This window comes from Leopardus geoffroyi, chromosome A1, assembly GCF_018350155.1.
Source record: "Leopardus geoffroyi isolate Oge1 chromosome A1, O.geoffroyi_Oge1_pat1.0, whole genome shotgun sequence".
NCBI classification, from domain to species: Eukaryota; Metazoa; Chordata; class Mammalia; order Carnivora; family Felidae; genus Leopardus; species Leopardus geoffroyi.
Window position 1 is genome coordinate 18,432,607 of NC_059326.1, and position 18,472 is coordinate 18,451,078.

General features: G+C 45.8%; 1 long non-coding RNA gene across 2 annotated transcripts in view; it reads right to left on the reverse strand.

Moving 5' to 3' along the window:
* LOC123596414 overlaps positions 1–18,472 on the reverse strand; it is a 280,758-nt gene that overhangs the window by 105,838 nt on the left and 156,448 nt on the right. The gene's annotated exons all lie outside the window — the stretch shown is intronic.

The window sequence follows — 18,472 nt, forward strand, 5'->3', positions numbered from 1 at the left end:
GGCCAGTGTCCAGGGTGAGGGTCATGTGGTTTCAAGGAACTAAGCAGTTCAAATCACAAGAGGGTTTATTACAGAAAATCGGCAAGCAGCACAGCTAGGCTTTATGCCAACTGGGAGGTCATCGGGCAGAGAGCTCTCTGCTTCCCTGAGGCCACATCATCTCTCACTTCTGATTGACGTCCCCTCTCTGCAGGCCCGCTCAGTGCCCACTGACCACTCGCCTGGCCAGTCCTGAAATGGAAGCCCTAGCCACCAAGTCTAGATGGCCTTCCAACTTCGGAGACTACCACCAGTTGAGTCCTGGCCTCTTGCGTCTCTTAGTTGAAATGCCTCCAACAGAAAGTAGGAGGAAGAGATATACAGAAGCAAGGCACGTCACAGGCCAGAGGCACTCTTCCACTCTGTGGTCAGAACAGAGCTGACACACACGTTACAAGAGCAGCCACCCTGTCACCCCTTTCAGATGGGGCTGCAGGTGGGAGGGAGTCCAAATTACCCTGGAAAGGGAGTTTGGCCACAGCAGGGCAGTAGGCCAACACAGCCGCTAGAGTCAAGAACAGAGGCACCTCAGGGGATGAACAGAAGGCTCCAAGACTAAGGAAATTCTAGAGCACCTCCTGAAATGAACAAATTGACACTCTCTACATAACTCAATAATAATAGAATATTTATTGACTTTTTCCAAAGCGCAAATGTCTGGGCTTTTCATCTTTTCCCATGTTCTAAGTATTGTGCAAATGCTGACAGGCATTATCGCATTTAATCCCCACGATCCTATGAAGTATTACCACCCCAAATTACAGTTAAGGGATCTGAGTCTCAGAGAGGATAATGATCTTGCCCAAATTTACAGAGTCAGTAAGTGGCAAAACAGGGACACAAACCCAGAACCTGATTACCTACCTCTATGAGTTTTAGTATGGGTTTCCTTTTATTTGGCCTAGTTGCTTTGAGGGCTTAAATAAAGAGGGAATAAACTAAACTTCACAGCATTTCTACAGTCTTCTCTAAAAAGTTCGTAAAAGAAGATACAGGTACTATCATTCATATTGAAGGTTCTCTAATATTTAGTGTCACAAAGATTTTTATAATGTTCGACCTAAATGTCCAGAAAGCACTTAAAACTCACATCATTAATATCATCAGAAATCAGCTACCTGAACACCTGATATGTGCAAACTCCTGCCCCGGCAAGGAGGCTAGGGAAGACTGGAAAGGTGAGAATCCTGTCCTCTGCACAATGTCCCTTCAGGCACCAAAGTCATTGGGTTCCCCGCCTTCTTTCATTTCTACAGGAGAAACTGAAGGACTGTAGTTCCCCCCAGTCCCACCTTCCAGTCTCTGGATCATTTTCATTTGCCTTCTCTGGATTGTCTCCAAATCCTTTCTTGATCACTTCGCCTTACCTAAGAGGTGAGGCCAGAAGGAATGTAGTACTCTAAGAGAGATCTGACAGAAGCTGGTCAGGGTGAGATGGTCAGCTTAAAGTTCCCTCATGGTGAATGCTCATATGAATTCCAGTGCTATAATTGCCTTTTTCTTAATAAGAGCAAAACACAGCTGGCTTAATGTTTAGCTTGTGTACCGCTACAGACCCTGGCTTTTTTTCTTCCATACTTGTATATTGCCAGCTCCTTCCTGGCCTGTTTTTGTGGTGTTCTCTTCATTCCCACACAAATTTCCCAGCCCTGTCTCCATTACGTGGCATCCTGTTTTAAACCTTTCACCTTCAGCAACTGCCCAGAAACACTTCTGATTTTAATTTTCTGTTTTATTTATTTTTTCTTTCTTTCTTGCCATAGACTCTTTTAATTTTGGAGGCTTTTTTAGAAATGACTAGCTCTATCTAGTCCTGTGCCTTATAGGGGACCCGTAGCTGCCCATTTCATCTTTAAAAAGCAGCAAGGAAGGAGTAACCACAATTTCTTTCAGTAAGCAGTGTTCGGGAGAGGAGTATCTGTAATGTGCCAAGCAGTGGATTCGGTACTTTAAATACATTTTTAAATTAATTTCTTGAAATGTCCCGGTGATCTGGGCTTTATCATTAGAATTTCACAGATGGGGAAGCTAAAGATCAGAGAGAGAGATTTAAGTCACTTGTCTAAGTCCACAATATCAACAGGAAGTAGAGGGGGAATTTTTTTTAATCTCATTTTTTTTATTATATGAAATTTATTGTCAAATTGGTTTCCATACAACACCCAGTGCTCATTCCACAAGATGCCCTCTTCAATGCCCATCACCCCCCCCCTCCCCTCCCTCCACCCCCCATCAACCCTCAGTTTGTTCTCAGGTTTTAAGAGTCTCTTATGCTTTGGCTCTCTCTCTAGAGTGGGAATTTAAACACAGTTTGGCCTCCAAAAGTGGTCTCCAAAGGCCATGCTTATTAACCCTTTTCTACATTTACTCTTTCTCACTATCAGAACATTTCTCTTTGGCAGACTTAGGTTTTTGTTTTCTGTTTTTTGTTTTTAAATCTTAGCTCTATCATCAATGTGTCGTCAGATGGGTCAGGTAAATCATTCTACCTCCTTGTGTTTGTTTTCTCACCTTAACAACAGGGATAATAACATTCATCTTACCTGCCCCATAAGTAAGGATCCACATCAAAGTGCTTTGGAAAATGTATAGCCTAAACAAGTGTGAGTTTATTATTATGGTTGTTATTACTGATCTTGAGCATGGCCCAACGTGGGGCTCAGAAGGCCGCTCCTAAGGATTTGAGGCTACTCATGTGGGCAAAGAAATGGATTTGTTAGAAGAGATATGTGACTCTCCTAATAAAGTACCATTATCAGTTGAGATATTTCCATCTGCCAGGATGAAATACCCCTGACTCAACTGCCACAAACAACCAGGGAGGTATTCACACGCTAAGAAGTTCCAACTCAGGGCAGCTCCAACGTGAGTTAATTCATGGGCTCCTTGAGGTCATCCGTAGCCAAAGGTCCTCCTGTCTTTCAGCTCTGCCCTCCTCAACAGGTTGGCTGGTGTTCAAGCTAACTCATTTCATGGAAGCAAGATGGCAGACACTAGCACCATAGGTAAGCACCTACAACCAGCAGAAGCTGGAGGTGCCCACCTCTTCCTGGTGGTCTCAATTTATAGGCAAAAAAAATCTTTGCCAGGCACTATCATGTCCCAGCAGACATTCTTTCCCATCTCACTGGGCAAAACTGCACCACAGGCTCTTGCCTGCATAGAACATGGGATGACCGGGACCGATTTCCTGAAACATTTGGCCGTGGTTGGGCAGGTGGGTTATCCAAATAAAACCAAGCTTCTGCTAATAAGGGTGAAAGGGAGAATCACTGTTGGTAAGCAACCAACAATTTCTGCTTCAGAAAATGAATTAAATCCATTGACTAGAATTGATTCTGGTCTCTCCAATGGTCAGGGAATGTCTAAAAGAGAAGCCAGCACAGTGTTCTCCCCTCCTCCCCACCCCCCACTTTCATTTAATTGCAACCCGGTTCTAGTTTAAAGTATTCAATTTCATTCCACATTCACAGACTTTCAGATCCTTCTTCTGTCTCCCTGGGTCTCTCACTTTCTCTTTATTTTGGATACAGCTTGTAGTAATCAGTGCCAGAATGCTGAAGGGCTGCTAACGTTTTCTTTTCTAGGCTTTCCCAAGTGAAACAGAGAAAAGAGCTTTAGGATGGGAAGGCTCTTCAACTGGCCTTCATTAAACTAAGCTGGAAGTTTCTCTGTGCCTCCTTTCCAAATCACATCACCCTCAGCAAGACAAATGGTTATTACCTTCCCAGCAGATTTAGTCTCTAATGAACAATATCCCTCCTGTATTCCAGAAGAGAAGACACTTGTTCTGAAAGAGCAGCGTGGAGTCACTTGGTGTGCGGGCATTTCTGGATTTAGTTCAGTGGTCTGTGAATCACAGCGATTGGTGCCTTCCAGGAGAAAAGCTCTAACAGTCCAGATGAACCTCAAGGTTAATTATATAACAAGAAGTAATCACTGTTCAGAAGTAATTATCGGGTTGTGCACCCATAGATGCTGAGTCTCAACTCAAGAATATTTTTAGCTTTGGAGTCCACTGGCTTTTCCTGTCTTTCTCTCCCTCTGTTTACCCTAAAATTAACATTAATCAACATTTGGCTCCAAGCACACTGTGTTTCTCACCATGTAATTATAACAAATCTACACACACACACACACACACACACACAAATAAATGAATGAATGAATGAATGAATAAATAAATAAATAAATGTGTGTGTGTGTGTGTGTGTGTGTGTAAGTTTGACCTTAAATACCCAGCTTCTCTCTCTGAGTCAAGATCAGTGTTTGCAGCAGTGAGCTTATCAGGTGCTGGAATCCACGGATACTTTAAAGAGAAACCTTTCTCCAATTCTATGTGTTCACAACACACAGATTGCCATAGCCCACACTTGCAGGAAATTTCACCCAATGGAGCTGAGAGGAACATATTTAGGCGTTGTGTTATGGGGAAATTATATGGCACAAAAGCAATAATATTTCAATTATTGCCACTTAGAGACCACCAAAATAGTTATAAGCAGGGACAGACGAGCTTGGAGATCTAGCCATTTTCTAAACGTTTTAAAAACCACACGAAAACCTCAAACTGGATGCCATTCCTTGGCTTTCTGATGCTAATTCTTGTGACTGTGGTTAGGAGTGTCTCAAAACACTAGTAAGAAAATTTCTTTTCCTTACTCTCTGACCAAGAGAAGAACATGAAGACGCTGTGTAACCTCCAGCATTGGGCAGACATCGCTCTTCCCTGCACCAAAAGATAAGTCCACTAATGGACTTGGCTCCCCAGCTTATAAGGGTTAGGAAAATAACAGTGAAGCAATTTATTGGTAATCAAAACCTGGAACGCTTAGAGCTTGTTTGCAGGGTTTAGCACTATTAAGGAGTGTTCCTTAATATATAAGGCTCCTTTTTAAATATAATTCATTTAATTTGGGGCACCTGGGTGGCTCAGTCATTAAAGTGTCCGACTCTTGGTTTCAGCTCAGGTCATGATCTTACAGTTGTGAGAGATAGAGCCCTGCGTTGGGCTCTGCACTGACAGTGTGGAGCCTGCTTAGGATTCTCTCCCTCTCTCTCTCTCTCTCTCTCTCTCTCTCTCAAAGTAAATAAACTTAAAAAAAATAATTCAAAAGTATCCTCAAAAGCACTCTCAAAAATATCCTGATTTGAATGACAAAATATACTGTCACTCTAATCATAGGTCAAGGTCAGAACCCAATCTTACAAGTCTTGGTCCAAGGCCACTGCAGCCGCACCTCTAACAGTGAGTGAAACTGTAGGCCGTTGACCAGTAAAATGCATCCTTCTCTGGCTCATCCATGAATTACAGCAAGTGACAAACTAAGTCTCAGACACTCACTTGGGAAGAAGAATCCCTTCGTGCTATTGGAGGTTTCTTCAAAGGTGACTCGTGCTTCTCACTCAGCATACCCAAAGCCACCCAGAGTGGCCCAAAGTTCTAGATGTCGAATACTACTTAAAAATACCCAGCCCTAATCGCTTCTGGCTGAACTGACCCACCCGAAATGAACACTCTACCTTCAGCTCCCCTAATCCCAGGCCAGTTATTCTTTTTAGTACTAAATTTATCTCCTTCTCATACCAAACTTCTGTTATTATTTACCGTAAAATCCAGAAATTGGACATTGGTGTTCTGATTCTAAGGTAAGTGAAAAATTGTACCCATATTAGACCAAAAAAATAAAAGCCTTCAAAAAATAAGACAAAAGTTTTGTTCATCACAAAGTTCAGGGATAGAATCACTAATTGGAGGAAATGAAAGTCATATTTTAAGATCCTCATTTCAAGATGAAACTTTGCCCGCACTTAGACGAGTTATGCCTTCTACATTTTTTTTTTTTTTCCTATTCAAGGAAGGAAGGGAGGGAGGGAGAGAGAAAGAGAAAGCAAGTTGATGTTTGAGAATAATCTTGAGCTCTTAGGGAAAAAAAAAAAACAGAGAAACTCAATATTTACTTTTAAAGACTCAATTTTATGAGCTCGGTTTCCTTTATTTTTCTGTACTCAGTCTAATCTTGAATGGCTTTCTCTCCACCTGACTCCCTCTAGGAAGAATGTAGTTAAAATAAACCCCAGAGGGGGACCGGGTCCTGCTCCTACCGAGATGGCTCTTCTCACCCTGAGTGTGTGCATCTTCGGTTCATTTTCCTACCGAGTGTTTGCAAATGTACTTGTGGCTAAGGAATTACACTGTTTAGGATCGATTTGGGGATTATCTCCATTGTGAAAACTATTGTACCTTTCCCTTCGGGAATCATCTACTCCTCCAGAGAGGGCACCTCCTCGGGCAGGCAGTGTTCCTGCCTCTTCACAAAGCCCGCCCTATTCTCTGACTGGTCTCACTGCCCTTGGAAGGCTTCCCACGTATTGCCCGGCAGCTCCCTCCCTGCACCCTGGGCGATGCCGGTGACAGAGCAGACATGCCCGGGCGTGCCTCTTGCCACACTAAACAGAGACCGGCACTGACAGTTCGGACGTCTCCCCTGAGCTGCCTGAGGGCCCCTTCCGCAGGAGAGGGGCAAGCGGAGGGTCACCCAAGTCTCTTAGGGTAACGAGATGAGCACAGAAACTGAGAAGACCTGAGTTCTGCCATTTACCAGCTGTGGCGTGCGGGGCAACTCTCACAGTCATTGTTGAATATGAGATGGCCCCCCGGGCGGATAATGTCCACTACCACTCCTGCCCACGGCCACCACCGGCTTCCCCTCGAGGCCACAGCTGCTGTGGCTGCCGTGCTCATGGTATCTCAGTCCCTCCAACCACCTGGCAGAGAGGACATTGTTATCTCCACTTGACACAGCAGGAAGACAGACCCAGGGGCACCGTCACCACGCGGCACAAGGGAGTTCGCACTTGGGCTTGGTTCCATCCAGTCTTTCAGACTCCAGATCCAGGCTGCGTCCAACAGGACACGTGGCCTCCTCTCCGAGGGTTAGTGGGAGGATCAATAAAATAACACAGGGCGACACGCTTAGGAAACTCCCTCCGGGCCAACGGAGCTGCCCTGGGTTCCGAATCCACTTCTTTTCCGTCCCCATCTCCCTTGCCCACATCCCGTTCTCCCTAGGCACTTGACAGCCTCAAGGCCAAGGTAGGGCACCACACAAATGTGTTCTGTGTTTCCGTGAGATCCCACAGCCAGGCGCTCCGCAAAGACAGCGGGAGAAACAAAGCCAGAACGCTGTGCGTCAGAAATTCTTGGAGCACAATCATCCCACAGGTCAGTCCGAGAGGCCAACCTAACAACTCTCCGTGCAGGTGCCGCTGATTTGTTAGGTCCCGTCTCCCCGTCGCCTGCTCTAGCCGAGCCGGGCAAACATGTCTTCACCCAGTTACTTTCCCTCTTCTCGACTTTATCCCTATTATCTCAATTACCATCCCCAAAGAGGCCCCACAAACGAAGGAGGGGTTGGAACCACAATGGTCAACATCATACTTAATAATAACAATTATATAATTATATCTCTCTCATATAATAATATGCAATTGCCCAATAATTACTATTAAACAGTGCAGTGGTGACCACTGAGGTTCCAGAACCCTTTAATTATTGTTGTCGCTGATAATGAAGCAGAAGATCATTCTCTAACACAGTTTCTCAGTATCACAGGCACTTGTCTTCTGAGCTCCGGAACGTCTATGTCTTTATGCTTTCACTCTTCGGCTGAGGTCTCACAGCTCAGGCCTGAGAACTCTGGGTCCCCATGCACGTTACAAGCCAATCTCACTACGTATTTTCTCCTTCATCTCCAAGTCCCAGACAGTACCTGGAGAAGACGGGGAAACCTCCCATCAAAATAAGTAGAACGAGACCGTGCCCCGGCTTCTTCCCAACTTGCTTTGAGATGCTCGGAAAGCGAGCAAATCTGGATAACTCTGGGGTAGAATGAAAACCGAGTCCTGAATTATATTGACGTTATAGTCTCAGACAATTCAGTCTCGCTGATCTGATGTATGCCTTCCTGAGGGTGCAAATACTGAATTTCATCTTTCCTTTGTTGGACTCCAACTTTGACACATCTTTTTGGGAGGTGGGTAGGTAGAAGGGATGCCAGAACAGCATAAGAATTTCTTTTTGAAAAATGTTTATGCTAAAATTGACACAAGAATAGTGAATTATTTGGCTAAAAACTGTACAACAGACTTCTAAACTCCATCTCTGTATTTTCCAGACTGCAAGCAGATCGCCAGAAAATTTATCAAGAGGTCTCCAAGCTAATACAAAAAAAAAATTTCCCTTTCCTGGTTGACACTTGACCCCTTCTCGTTCCTGCCTGGTTTTTAAGGCAGGGCAGTAACTAAAATCAGCCCCATACCTAGAGGCTAAGAGATTAAAGATAAATGAGACCATGAAGGCTAAGGCAAATGAAAATAATGTGAATTCATTTCCTTCAAACTAAATTTAGCTCTTTTTAAAAAAGAGACAAGAGCAAGTGATTTTTCTATGCATCCTGATGAGCCATAAAACAACAAATGTTTTTCCACCTTCATCTACTAGCTTACCAGTAAGAGGCCGATCCTTTTAGCAGATAATCATCTAAATTATCCCCCAAACCTGAAGGAATACTGCAGGAAGGTGACAGAATTTGGAATATGAAACGGTTTTTGAGGTCGTTAGAGCACTCTGCTGGTTACTCCCGGAAGAAGGTGTTGTAAGCCCGGAACATAATCAATGACAAGTGCCTGAGTGTTGTGCGTGGGACTCACCCCTCCTCCATGCCAGAGGATGAATGACGGACGCTCACAGCTCTTCTCTCGCATGCGTTCTCCACGTTCATGCCACCCCTCTTCTCTGTCACGAAGTCAACCTGCGCCTCACACACGGGGCAGTGACACAGAGCCCTTAGTGTCCATCCTGGTTGGGGGGCTGAAGTAGCCCATGCCCATGGCTCTGTGCCACTGGGCATCTGAGCTCGCCGGATGCAAACCCAAGCCTCGGCATCATGTCTCCCTCTCAGGGTGGAGGGTTGGGATAGCCTGAGCTCTAGAGCAAATGAAGGCACACTCCCGCTCAAAATCTTTTGCCAAATTTCTAATGGGTATAGGAGGAGACCTGAACCCACTGTGGCTCAGTAGGCTCTCTGTGAACGGTCTCCAATGTCAGCCGACACTGCTCTTATCCCCAGTCATGACACCTGTTGACACCAGCCTTCAAGCCCCTTGCTGCTTTAGAGCCTTTGCGTGCCCCCAGAATGTTCTTCCTTTTACTCTTCGTCAAGCTAACTCCCACTCACCCTCACTTTCAACTTGAAAGTCATTTCCTCCGAGACAACTCCCGCGTGCCACCCCATCTCAGAACGCCCCGGCTGTGTGTACTTGTAAACTATCCTTCACAAGGTTTCCTTAATACGCTATCAAAAAGACACCTAAAAAAATTTACAAACTTCACTGCCCGTTTCCCCCCCCCCCCCCCCCCCCACTTCACTGCAAGCCTCACGAGCAGACAGAGGTAGTGTTTTGTTCCTTTTGATTTCCCCAGTGTTAGGCAGGTCGGAATTCACAAATAATGGTGGGATAAGTGAGTGAATTCAGTAAACGCAATGACCAGGATATTTCGAGTCCCATCCAATGAGACTCCCCAGAAAATCCATGAGGAGGAGCTACCACAACAGGATAAACAAAGCGTCGGCACACGGGGGTCCAGCTCTGGACCACAGCCCCAGCGTGCAGAAGAGCCCATCAGGTCAGCATTCCACACACCCCACTAGTACCAGGATGGCCAGGGAACTCGACCTGATGTGGTATCTGAAAGGAAGCCCCACAGACCCTGGATTACCCGGCACAGTCTTCACGTCCAGCGCTTAGCATTTCATTCTCAGAAACCATCATAAAGTCCTAAAACTGTTATTCCTCTAGCCTCCACACTACATCTTCCAGTATCTCTCCCACCCAGAGACAGCAAGGGCGGGGGGGAAGGAATCCTTTGTGAATCATAAGTCCCTATTTTTGGTCTAGAAACTATGAACACTGAGCTCACATGTGTGTCAACCTCAAAAGTTAGGGAGGTGTTCCAAAATACCCTCCCTTCCCTCAGTAACCTACTGCAAGTATGTAATTTACTACTTTATTTATAGCATTGACATAACTATATTTTTAATCTCTGCTAAAGCTTAGGGATAATGAGTTCCATACGTTTGCTACCTGCTGCATGAAGTTGTAATTTTACAAACTTCTCTGAAACTCGTGTTCTTTAAAGCTTCAAGCCGCTTCGGTCTCTAATAATCTGTTTATCAGGCAGGGAGGGTCCTGTTTGTTCTCTTGTCCTTGCCACCCCTCCCCCCTCCCCACCAAGCTCATCGTCTAGACATGATTTGTTTGGCTCTCTCGTGTCCTGTAGCTGCTGCTGCTGCTGCTGCTGCTTTTTTTTGTTTGTTTGTTTTAATATTTAGTTATTTTGGGGAGAGCGCAAGCCGGGGAGGGACAGAGAGAGGAGGACAGAGGATTGGAAGCGGGTTCTGCTCTGACAGGCTGACAGCAGCGAGCCCCATGCGGGGCTCGAACTCATGAACCGTGAGATCATGCATGACCTGAGCCCAAGTCAAATACTCAACCGACTGAGCCACCCAGGTGCCTCTCTTGTGTCCTATAGCTTCTTTATGGCCAGTCCCTTTCTTAATTGGCTTGCTTTACAAAGAAACGTTAAGAAAAGTAAGTTCCCTCTCTAATGCTGGAAGACCCTGGCCACGTTTCAAAGCATTGCCTGGACTGGCAACAGCAACATTACCCGGAGTGTGTTAGAAATGCAGAATTCCAGGCCCACCCAGGTTCTGAACCAGAACCTGTGTTGTAACGAGAACAGCGCACATTAAAGTTTAAGTAGCTGCTTTCATCTCAAGCCCCAGGAGCGCTGGCTCAGGGACTCCTTCCCAGAGAGAACCCCCTCTCCCCTTCCCGCCCCCCCCAATCCAGCTCCTACCCCACCAACAGACACGTCCCTTACCCAGCAGCTGACCCAGCCTCCTCCCAGTTTGGAGTCAAAATTGCTCAGGGAGCCTGAGGACACTGAATCCCCAGGAAATAAGGGCCATCAGCTCCCGTAGTAAATACCAGCCACTTCATGTGTTTAGTAGTTTTGTGAGCTACCACACGACTGATGTTAAGAACCTCTTTGCCTATACACATATATGGTGAGTGTGTCTATAACACATACAGTGCCATACACGATCATTAAGATTTTATGGTAGTCTTTGTGGAACACACACTCCACATTCTAATCCTATGTTACATGTTGTAGAGAAAACATCACCGGCTCCGGAGTTAGCAGACCCGGGTTTGAGCCTGCCTCTGCCATGACCAGTGGCAAGTCCTTGGGCAAGTCACGGGAACCCGTCTGAGGCGCAAATTCCTCATCTACAAAACAAGGGCAATTCCTGGGTTGCAGCTGTGGGATTATAAATTGGGTATCATCTGTGTTGGCCACAGCTTCTGGCAGTCGTCAGGTGCAAAACAAGTTGGAGTCCCGTGATGAGCATGGTTATCATTAAACCCTGTGATACCGGGGCGCCTGGGTGGCTCAGTTGGTTAAGCGACCGACTTCGGCTCAGGTCATGATCTCACGGTTTGGGAGTTCCAGCCCCGCGTCGGGCTCTGTGCTGACAGCCCAGAGCCCGGAGCCTACTTCAGAGTCTATGTCTCTCCCTCTCTCTACCCCTCCCCTGCTCATGCTCTGCATCTCTCTGTCTCTCAATAATAAATAAACGTTAAAAAAAATTAAAAAAAAAAAAAAAACACCTGTAATACAGCTTGTAGTGGTGTTCCCTCTCAGATACTTAGTTATACCTAATTCAGTCCCAACCAATCTCTGTGTCACTTTCTGCATAAAATAGTCCTTGCCACTATTTGAATCCAGTTGGCTTGGCCCTAAAACCACCTTTATACACTTCCCCGCACTGGAATCCAAAGTTCGTTCTTTAGCTGTAGACCAATCTGCGTACATTCTTGGTCACCTTCGTCAATACCTCAGGATCGTAGGGAGAAGACGGTCACCCATCTAAACAACCCCTTAATCCCCAGCCTTCCAGTCCCTACTTCACTCTGGGGCCGTGGTTCTCGCCAGAGGGGGGAGGGACAAAACCCTCAACAGAAGACAGTCGACCACGTCTGGAGACATTTTTGGTTGTCACAACCGGGGGCTGGGAGGATGCCACTGGCATCTAGTAGACTGAGGCCAGAGATGCTACCAAACCCCCTACAAAGTACAGGACAGCCCCCCACAACAAAGAAGTATCCAGCCCCAGATTTCATGGTCCTGAAGCACAGAAACCCTGCCCTGGATTAAAGCTGGTAGGGCAGTAACCTCAGTCGCCTCTTTACCACACACCAGTATCTTCCGCCCTCCTGGCTGCCCTCCATTTCCCGTCGCAGGAGTCCTCCAAATGGTCTTAACCCTTTATGCCCCATGGGGACTTTCAAGCCTCTCAGGAACGGCCTGGCTGTTCATTTCCTGAGGACTGCTGCGTTGCAGAGTTTACCTCGTGACTGGTGGGTCCTTGTGGGAGAGCCACACAGGCAGGTTTGCACCAACCTAAAAGGCAGGCTGCCATTTTAGAAAAAGGCAGATGACAAGGATTCTGGCCACAAGCCCTAGTGTATCTCTGATTCTTTGTCTTTTCTCTAAGTTGTTCTGAGGGGTATCAGCCCCCGACCTTCCCCTTTGGGTTGCTTATTCTTCAGCCAATCTGCACATCCAGCACTAGAAGGCAAGCTCTTTCTTCTTTCTCACAGTGATGGCCCTCTCCTCTCTAGCACTGTCTTTCTCTGATCCCAAACTTGGAGCAAGAAACCCCCATATGTCTCTTGCTGGACATGGGCTGGTTCAAGCTCATTCCATTTGAACGCGAATGTGCATGTGACTCTACCCACATTCCACTCTTCCGGGACATCTGTCGTCAACCTCCTAGCTACTTAAAATTTTACACTGTTGGGGCGCCTGGGTGGCGCAGTCGGTTAAGCGTCCGACTTCAGCCAGGTCACGATCTCGCGGTCCGTGAGTTCGAGCCCCGCGTCAGGCTCTGGGCTGATGGCTCAGAGCCTGGAGCCTGTTTCCGATTCTGTGTCTCCCTCTCTCTCTGCCCCTCCCCCGTTCATGCTCTGTCTCTCTCTGTCCCAAAAATAAATAAACGTTGAAAAAAAAAAATTTTACACTGTTAACGCGAACATCAGATAATCTGGCCAAAAGTGGCTCTTTCCTCATGCATACCTAACCTTAGCTAAAAAAGAGGAAACCAACCTATTATTCCCAAAGGATGAACTGAAGAATACATAGGACAATTCTCAAACATTCCTGCATAACTAAAAGGAATAAAAGAACCCTTGAAATAATGTGCGTAAAAATTAATGAAATGCACGAAGGAGTCTATGACTGCTGGAGAGGTGGTTTTACCAAGCAAGAAGGCACTTTTTGTATCTCTCAAGGAGACCCGGGACCCATTCTTTACTCTTTCTTCTTGTTGGATATTGAAAGTGCACGGAGTCCTGGGATGTACCGAGCATGCCCCGATCAAGTCTCTATCTTTGTAAATGCTTATGGGCTGTGGTAGCAGGCACAACCTGACACAGAGCCTCTGTGAGCCTGACACAGCACACAGAGCCTCCCCCACACATGCCCATTCCTTTTTTTCTTTTTTTAATGTTTTTATTTATTTTTGAGACAGAGAGAGACAGAGCATGAGCAGGGGAGAGGCAGAGAGAGAGGGAGACACAGAATCCGAAGCAAGCTCCAGGCTCCGAGTTGTCAGCACAGAGCCCGATGCGGGGCTCGAACTCACGGACCGTGAGATCACAACTTGAGCCGAAGTCGGACGCTCAACCGACTGAACCACCCAGGCGCCCCAACATGCCCATTCCTTTTAATAGCCGAGCTCTCGGTGCCACTTTCTTATTTCTGGTTTCATTTCCATTTTTTTTTTCCTTTGTTTGCAGGGCTCGTAAACACTCAAGCAAGTGTCTGGTCTCAGATCATTAGGGGAAGGCTGTCTAGTCTTGATCTACCTCCGGGGTCAGCAGACTTCAGCTGAGATCCTTAGCTTCACGGTAGGGGTGACAAGCCCGTGGAATAGTATGGCAGGTAGCGTTCCTCTGTTTGTTTCTTCTTCATCTGCAGACTCTACCGTTTCTCCACATGTTTCCTGTGTCTTCCGGAAAGCCGACCCCATCGCGACCCCAGGAGTGGGCAATGATTAGCCAAGCACAGACCAGGTGACCCCACACCTGTTGCCAGTGACTGGCTCTGTGGCTCAGGCGTCAGCTGGAAGCTCATGACATTCCCTTGGTAATAGTTTAGTGCCAGGGTGGGATGAGACCTGAATTGGCCCCATCACACTGAAGTGAAGGAAGAGAGCCTTTCCCCTGCCGAAACCCAGAGTGGTGAGGAAGGAAACACACGGGCGCACTTCGTGCTGGTAGCCATCATTCAACCATAAGGAGAACAAATTTAAAAATGAAAACCAATGCTAAGGACACGGGGCAGAAAGACACGGACAACTGGATCCTTGACGCCCCAGCGTCGTTGAATCGAATGATCCTGAAGTGCGTTCTACCTACTTGCTGGGAGAGACGACGCACCTTCTGACTGTTTGCGTCAGATTTTCTCTTAGACCCCAGAGCGTCTCAACTGATCATTTCTCCACTTTGGCAGAACTTTGGGTTCTATAAAGGATGCACTGCCCTTCTCCCTCCAGGAGGCTCAGAAATCCACGGATATCAGCTCTCTTGCCTTAAACTACATCCCGAAACATCTTCTAAGCCCACCAGAGCAATCAAAAGATCTCCTACCTGAAAAGTTTGAGATTGTTGTTGGCCAACTCAAGACCCTCAACATGGCCTCCTGGACCCCCTGCCACACCGCATCCTTCTTTTTCTTTCTCTTATCCCTTCCCACATTCGTCAGCCAGATCTCTTTCCCTCTCCATTCCTGTCAGGGCTTTGCGGTCTTTCTGAACAGTTTACCCAAGATGGCCTCAGGTACAAGTGTTTATGACGCCCATGCCAAGTACTTGCTAATCTCTCACGTGCCATCGGGTATATGGAATCCTTGCAGTTTATCTGGACGATCAAGCTACTTCATTTTTTACATTCTGCTTAGTTGATATCAGCGCCCTCGAACAGAAAGAACATGTATCCGTGCTTTGCCTAAAGAGAAAGAGCTGACACGGCTTACACTGGCAATGCATCAGTTCCACCTCAAGGAAATCAACAGGGAGAAGCTAATGAAACGGAACAGTTCTCATATTAACCAGTTAGCTATTCAGCTTAGGACAGATGTGGAAAATAAGCCCATATGAGACAAATTCATTAAAGTGAAATTATCCGTTCAACACCTTGATATCTGAGCAGACTGATGTTTCAAAATTATTATAATTATGATCATGGGGATAAAGAGAGCCAAACTTTCAAAAGAAGACTTGAAAAAAATTAAAAATTCTAGTGCTACCCTGTGAGATGCAAATAATGAGCTGGTCACAGATCCCCAGGATATCAGCAATTGCTCTAAATCCTTCTTGATGAGGAATCGGTGACTCTGAACTCGACATTAATTCAAATGCAAATAATATCTCTTCCCCCTGAGGATCATTATTCCTGATTCGGCAGGCAGTTTAATGGGAAATCTGCAGGTGCGCGGCAGACCCAACCGGAGAAGTTGCCCTGGCTCCTCAGACGCCTATAGACATGGAATCTGAGAGTCGGAGCCCAGAGATCTGAGTTCCCTCACTAGCTCTGAGGTTGGGTCTCTGGGTACAGCACGTGAAACTCACTAGGGTGTAGACGAGATGCCTGCAGCCTGGAAAGAACTACAGACCTCTTCGGCTTCTCTCAAGCACCAACCCCACCCTTCGGTAGCTGTTAGCCACCTTAGCCCTTGGCACGGAGGTTCTTTATAAACACTATCTGCAGAAGAGAGTGAACCTTCGGCATTGTCACTTTTAGGAGACCACATAGGAGAAAGAGCTAAAAGCCTCTGAAACTGGATGGCTCGAGTTTGAGTGTAGGATGCTAGGAAAATTACATGGCCATCTATGCCTGTTTCTCCATCAGCAAAATGAGGCCATTGATGCATCTACCTTGTAGGACCACAGTATGGTTTAAGAGATACAGCGCACTTTTCACAGGCAACATAGGGAAGTCATTAGGAGCAAGGACTCTGGAGCCGGACTTGACTAGGTCTCGATCCACACCCCACCACTTGCTTAAATATAAACTTGGCAAGTTAACTTTTTCTTTACATCAGCGTGCTCAGATGTAAATGGGGAGATAATATTGACAACCTCCCATAGTTGTTGTGAAGATTAACATTTTAAAGTCATTTAGACCAGTGTCTGGCTTACATAGCAAGTACTATATGTGCTTTGAGTATAGCATTTGGCCCACAGTGAGAGCTCGATAATTATTATTTGTTAGTAGCAGATTTAAGAATTAGCGATAAGCTTTGTGTGACTGGTGGTAAGATCGCAGAAGAGAGGAGGAGAGAAGAATATTTCTCAGGACAGAACCAGAAAAGGCAGGATACTTTTCGCTAGAAGAAATTGCCTTCTCAGCAAGGACTTCTTAGGAGGCCTCACGTCACAGCAGAAATGCGATGTGATGCTGCGAGGTGTTCTGGTGACCCAGGATCACCGACTAGAAATGTATCAGTCACGCAGATGCCATTCTCAATGAGAAGCCCCAAAGCATATTTCTGAGGTGAGCAGAAGGGGACAGGGTCAGCCAGGGTAGGAAGCTATCGTGTGTGACAGTCACGGGTCTGAGTGACTACAGACACATGACGTCCCTCAATACTTAACAAAACCAAGTCATAGGTTATGCCCCAGAATCACACACAGACACAGCACGTCCAGTGGATAAGCTGAACTTGTCCAAGAAAGGTGAGTAACAACAGTCCTTGGCCTGCAGTCTTGCGGGGTCATGAAGACCTGCCTGGTGTCAATGTTCATTTTTTTTTTAAGCCACAAATGAAAAAAATGACACCTGTTTTTTCAAAGAACAGAGTTGCAGGAGACATACTAATTCAACAGATGGGTAATAGGATACACTTGGCTTGTTTTATGTGCTAAATCTATCCCTAAAAACTGCATATAGGAAAAAAAAATGGAGAAGTAAAGCCTGACGAATATCTGGTTCAAACAACCCTGCAGCATATCCGAAAAATGTCTTAAATATAAATAATTACCCCTAATTTTTCTTTTCTGGAGGGCTTTTTTTTTTTTAAGTTATAATTTGGTAGATACACATTGAGTTTTCTTAAGCCAGGACTTCTGTTTTTTATTAGAGTCTTTTGCCTGACTATTCCCTCTTTTATTCTAGATTGTATTAGCAAGAACTTAAAGGTATTACAAGGTAAGTGAGACATTAGACATAGTTCCCATACGGAACTTTCTCTCACTTCCTTCAGGGCAAATAAGTGCTAAGGTACTTGCACAGTAAATACTAATCATTGCATCTAGCCACATCTTGCAGATTTGTCATTGTCAAAGGTTGTAATTCCATTATGACAGTCTTACAATGTGATTAGAATCCTGTATTAGCTAAAGCCATTTTATGTTCAAGGACAAAACCTAAAGCAAAATATTATATTTATATATGTATGAAAAAAGAAAAAGTAATCTGTTGCCTTCACCTTTAGTATTGGGGGAAATGGCTGGAAAAACGTTTGCGATAATTTCTTCCCTTGCTTCTCAGGTCAGTTCGTTCTCAAGGCTTTCCTATCTCACTACGAATTTCAAAAAATAAAAAAATAAATTAAATAAAAATAGATTACAGCTCCTTATTCATCAGAGATGTATCCCTTAATCTTCTCTTCAGCTACCTGACAACACACATCCAGTGTTCCTTTCTGCCTTTAGTTTCAAAAGTAAGGCAAATGTGAGATCCACGCTTCTATTATACATTGATGTTTTTCGTCTTGAGGATACAGCATCATTATGAACAGGGTTTCACTTCTAAGTCTTTTTATCCCCAGATGGTTCTGTCATGGCACCTGAGTCGCCAACCAGCAAAGCTCCCCAATCAGGCACAACCATCTCTGTCCTTTTGGTCTCCGTCAGCACGTGATCCAGAGCTTTCCCTCTCCACAATCATGGGACCACAGGTCACCCCAGGAAGAAAACAGCAGGCTGGGAATAGTTCAGCTTATGTCCTCAGTCCCCCTTTTCTCCTGTTTTCAATGGAAGGCACTTGTCTCCCCAACCTGCGTGTCAGTCACCACAGTGGAGCCACCACACTTCAAATGCCTTCTCATCTTCTCCAACCTGAGGAGAGTCCTCAGTCTGATGGAAGCTGTCTGCTTAGGAGGCTACAGCTCGTTTCCGTGAGTTCGCCATTTACTCCTTGGAACTAGGAAGCGGTGAGACGCAAGGAGACTTGTCACCTCCGGGCCCCACGGAGTGGTCTATGTATTTCCACTTGCTAACTGAGGGACACCAGTCTTCCTCAT